We start from the raw sequence: 5,552 nt of genomic DNA, 5'->3' as shown, positions 1-5,552 counted from the left end.
ATCGTATCATCCTATGGAGAAAGGATTGCATCATTTCTCAAAGGCCACCGACACCGCGTCACCCGACTCCTCGTCGAAGTCCGCCACCGAGTCAGTAGACTCCCGCTCCTCCAAGTCCACCAACGCGTGAGGCCACTCCTCCTCCTCCAAGTCCGGCAAAGTGTCAAGCCACTCCTCCTCCAAGTCCGACACAGCGTCAGACGTCCACTCCTCCTCCAAGTCCGGCACAACCTCAGGCCACTCCTCCTCCAAGTCTGGCACAGCTTCAGGCCACTCCTCCTCGTGCAACTCAGCCCCGTCAGCCATCTCCGCCGCCTCAGCAATCGCAGAAGAGACACCCCGCAGCTATGGTGCGTAGCGGTACCAGTCGAGGTCATAGTACAGGAAGTACAGGTGGAGGCAAGCGATATAAATATGGTCCAAACCTCACTACTCCTCTTCCTGTGAGGGCTTACGACAGGACCGAGGAGCAAACCAATGCCATAGTGCGGGCAGAAGTCGACGCCCATTTTGGACCGAAACCGCCACCGCCGCCAAGGGAGAAAGTGCCTGTGGAAGTAGTTGACCACTTCATTCGTATGGCTCAACCACCAGCTCCTAAGCCTGTTGACACAGACTATGAGCGCCACATCAGGAAGTTACATCGACAACGTCTACAGAAGGAGGCGAGCTCGAGCTCGAGCAAACAACAAGCAGCTATCGAAAAATGCGGGAAAACCGTTGCCCAGCTGGGAGAATCGGCGGCGCAATCGACCCCCCCGCTAGTTGTGCCGACAACACGTGACAGTACACGCGCCCAATATTATTGTGGCCAAATAGTTTACGTTCCCGAGGTGGGCCATGTGGCAATAACCCAGGAGCATATAATGCAGGCTGAAGAACTCAAGATCACTGTTGGACAACTCCTTGAGATCGAGGACATGCCTGTGATTACAGAGGAGGAAATAAAATGGAAATATGTCCGGGGCCAACCTTTGGTCAAGCCAGAAGATGTCAAGAAGCTCCCAACGAGAATGTATGAATTGCATCAATGGTACATGGACATTACCAAGAGATCCGATCGAGAGTCCCTCATGGTGTATGTCAAGAAGGATCATTACTACCATGAGAAAGTTGTGGCCGTTGAGTATTCTGAATTGTTTCAGTTATACAATCAAGACGCACTCGACAAATCTATCGTCAGTTGCTATTGTCTGTAAGTGATTTCTTTCTGTAATTTAAGTCTCAAGCTAGCTGTAGTGATCCTTTTGATCAATCATTACCTGTAATTATCCTCACTATATTCTTTTCTGTGGTATTATGCAGGATGAAGATGTATGAAATGAGAAAAGGTGGACGCTATGGCATTGGGTTCATTGACCCAAACACCGTTAATCAATACACATGGAAAATGAGCAAGTATTATGAAAAGCAGGTAGAGGACAACATGCTAGAGTTCTTGAAGCGCCTCAAATACAATGAAGATATACTACTTCCTTACGACTTCGAGTGAGTCACACTTTCTTGTACTACAAATTCTCTGTTTTTGCCTACTAGCTAGCTACATGTTTTTGCTTACATATGCCCGCTTAATTAAGACATGCAAACGTGTGTGCATGCAGATTTCACTGGATCTTGTGTATCATTAAAGTTGACGCCGGAACAGTTGAAATACTGGACTCGCTACTCAAAGCAAATAGTGACTACAACATCTTGTATGGGATAGTCAACATGTAATTTCAATCATTATTAACTATATATCTCGACCTATTTAGTTCGTCATTTCATGATATGAACTATTTAATAACCCCTTTATTCATTTTCTTTGTCGGCGGGCAGGGCTTGGGCAAGGTTCATCAGCGTCACGGAAGGCGAATGGAAACCACAGCTGAAATGGTTTCGATCCAAGGTAAGTAATTAAGTAGTACTAGCTAGCTAGCTAGCTGCCATCTCTTTAATTATCATGCTTGATTAATTATTATCTGATCAAATTAAATTCCATTCTCGTAATAAAGGCCCTGAAGCAGGCGCAGGGGACTAATCTGTGTGCATACTGCGTTTGCGAGAACATTCGCATGATGGCGTCCGAAAGGAGCAGATCTCAAAGACAGGAATGGGTACGCTTGTCAGAACACTATTCACAATTTTTACACCATTATCAATATCTAGTCACACAACTAATACACATGCATATTGATCTCCTTCTTAACAGTTCAAAGAGGTGCGGGACAAGCTCCTAGAAAGGAGCGCGTAGAAGCACTTCAAGAGGAAATAGCGGGATTTTTGCTCGACCAGGTCATAATTCCGAAGGGAGAATACTATTACCCGCTACCGCCCCCATCGAACATGTCATGAACCACTTCCAATTGTCATCGTGCTCCGAAGGCACCAATTAGGCTAATGCCACTGGCTCCGAAGGCAACATGCATATGTAGGAGAAATCGTATATAGCTATACATGTGTGTATGTGTAAATTAATATGGTGGTTTGTGAGACATTGATGATATATATATATGATTGGTTCTACTAGAAATTCTATTTATATATATATATGCATAACGTGTACAATGTGTAGTGCCATAAAATACCAGCAAACGAAAAAGAATTAAAATGGAAAACACAAAATTAAATGAAAAAGAAATCATAAAACCAAAAATCCCCCAAACATTTTAGTACCGGTTGGTGTTACCAACCGGTACTAAAGGGCTCCCGGCCCCCGGAGCTGGCTCGTGCCACGTGGTTGCCGTTTAGCACCGGTTTGTGCTGAACCTGTACTAAAGGGGGGGGCCTTTAGTGCCGAAATGTTAGTGCCGGTTCCGAAACCGGCACTAAAGGGCCTTACGAACCGGTGCTATTGCCCTGTTCTGCACTAGTGGGCGAAGCCCTGTTGGAATCCCGCTACTTCCACCATCACACCGTCGTGTTGTTGGATCTCCATCAACCTCTCCTCCCCCCTTGCTAGATCAAGAAGGAGGAGACGTCGCTGCTCCGTACGTGTGTTGAACGCGGAGGTGTCGTCCGTTCGGCACTAGGATCATCGGTGATCTGAATCACGACGAGTACGACTCCATCAACCCCGTTCTCTTGAACGCTTCCGCGCGCGATCTACAAGGGTATGTAGATCCACTCCTCCCTCGTTGCTAGATGACTCCATAGATAGATCTTGGTGACACGTAGGAAAATTTTGAATTTATGCTACGTTCCCCACAGTGGCATCATGAGCTAGGTCTATGCGTAGTTTCTATGCATGAGTAGAACACAAAGTAGTTGTGGGCGTTGATTTTGTTCAATATGCTTACCGTTACTAGTCCAATCTTGATTCGGTGGCATTGTGGGATGAAGCGGCCCGGACCGACCTTACACGTACTCTTACGTGAGACTGGTTCCACCGACGAACATGCACTAGTTGCATAAGGTGGCTAGCGGGTGTCTGTCTCTCCCACTTTAGTCGGATCGGATTCGATGAAAAGGGTCCTTATGAAGGGTAAATAGCAATTGGCATATCAAGTTGTGGTTCTTGCGTAGGTAAGAAACGTTATTGCTAGAAACCCATAGCAGCCACGTAAAACATGCAAACAACAATTAGAGGACGTCTAACTTGTTTTTGTAGGGTATGCTATGTGATGTGATATGGCCAAAAGGATGTGATGAATGATATATGTGATGTATGAGATTGATCATGTTCTTGTAATAGGAATCACGACTTGCATGTCGATGAGTATGACAACCGGCAGGAGCCATAGGAGTTGTCTTAATTTATTTATGACCTGCGTGTCAACATAAACGTCATGTAATTACTTTACTTTATTGCTAACCGTTAGCTGTAGTAGTAGAAGTAATAGTTGACGAGACAACTTCATGAAGACACGATGATAGAGATCATGATGATGGAGATCATGGTGTCATGCCGGTGACGATGATGATCATGGAGCCCTGAAGATGGAGATCAAGAGGAGCAAAGTGATGATGGCCATATCATGTCACTATTTGATTGCATGTGATGTTTATCATGTTTATGCATCTTGTTTACTTAGACCGACGGTAGTAAATAAGATGATCCCTCATAATAATTTCAAGAAAGTGTTCCCCCTAACTGTGCACCGTTGCGACAATTCATTGTTTCGAAGCACCACGTGATGATCGGGTGTGATAGATTCTAACGTTCACATACAACGGGTGTAAGACAGATTTACACACGCAAAACACTTAGGTTGACTTGACGAGCCTAGCATGTACAGACATGGCCTCGGAACACAAGAGACCGAAAGGTCGAGCATGAGTCGTATGGTAGATACGATCAACATGAAGATGTTCACCGATGTTGACTAGTCCGTCTCACGTGATGATCGGACACGGCCTAGTTGACTCGGATCATGTAATCACTTAGATGACTAGAGGGATGTCTATCTGAGTGGGAGTTCATAAGATGAACTTTATCCTGAACATAGTCAAAAGGTCTTCGCAAATTATGTTGTAGCTCGCGCGTCAGTTCTACTATTTAGATATGTTCCTAGAGAAAATTTAGTTGAAAGTTGATAGTAGCAATTATGCGGACTAGGTCCGTAAACTGAGGATTGTCCTCATTGCCTCATAGAAGGCTTATGTCCTTAATGCACCGCTCAGTGTGCTGAACCTCGAACGTTGTCTGTGGATGTTGCAAACATCTGACATACACATTTTGATAACTACGTGATAGTTCAGTTAAACGGTTTAGAGTTGAGGCACCGAAGTTGTGGCAAAACATATGAGATGTTTCGAGGGCTGAAATTGGGATTTCAGGCTCATGCCCACGTCAAAGAGGTATAAGACCTCCGATGATTTTCTTAGCCTACAAACTAAGGAGAAAAGCTCAATTGTTGTGCTTGTGCTCAGATTGTCTGAGTAGAACAATCACTTGAATCGAGTGGGAGTTGATCTGCCAGATGAAATAGTGATGGTTCTTCGAAGTCATTACCACCAAGCTGCTAGAGCTTCGTGATGAACTATGATATATCAGGGACATATATGATGATCCTTGAGATATTCACGATGTTTGACACCGCAAAAGTAGAAATCAAGAAGGAGCATCAATTGTTGATGGTTGGTGAAACCACTAGTTTCAAGAAGGGCAAGGGAACAAAGGGATACTTCATGAAACGGCAATTCAGCTGCTACTCTAGTGAAGAAACCCAAGGTTGAACCCAAAACCGAGACTGAGTGCTTCTGTAATAAGGGGAACAGCCACTGGAGCAGAATTACCCTAGATACTTGGTAGATGAGAAGGCTGGCAAGGTCGATAGAAGTATATTGGATATACATTGTGTTGATGTGTACTTTACTAGTACTCCTAGTAGCACCAGGGTATTAGATACCGATTCAGTTGCTAAGTGTTAGTAACTCGAAATAAAAGCTACGGAATAAACGGAGACTAGCTAAAGGTGAGCTGACGATATGTGTTGGAAGTGTTTCCAATGTTGATATGATCAGGCATCGCACGCTCCCTCTACCATCGAGATTGGTGTTTGCGTTGAGCATAGACATGATTGGATTATGTCTATCGCAATACGGTTATTCATTTAAGGAGAATAACGGTT

This window comes from Triticum urartu, chromosome 2A, assembly GCF_056163025.1.
Source record: "Triticum urartu cultivar PI428250 chromosome 2A, HENAU_Tu73, whole genome shotgun sequence".
Taxonomy (NCBI): domain Eukaryota; kingdom Viridiplantae; phylum Streptophyta; class Magnoliopsida; order Poales; family Poaceae; genus Triticum; species Triticum urartu.
This window is presented reverse-complemented; position numbering follows the sequence as displayed.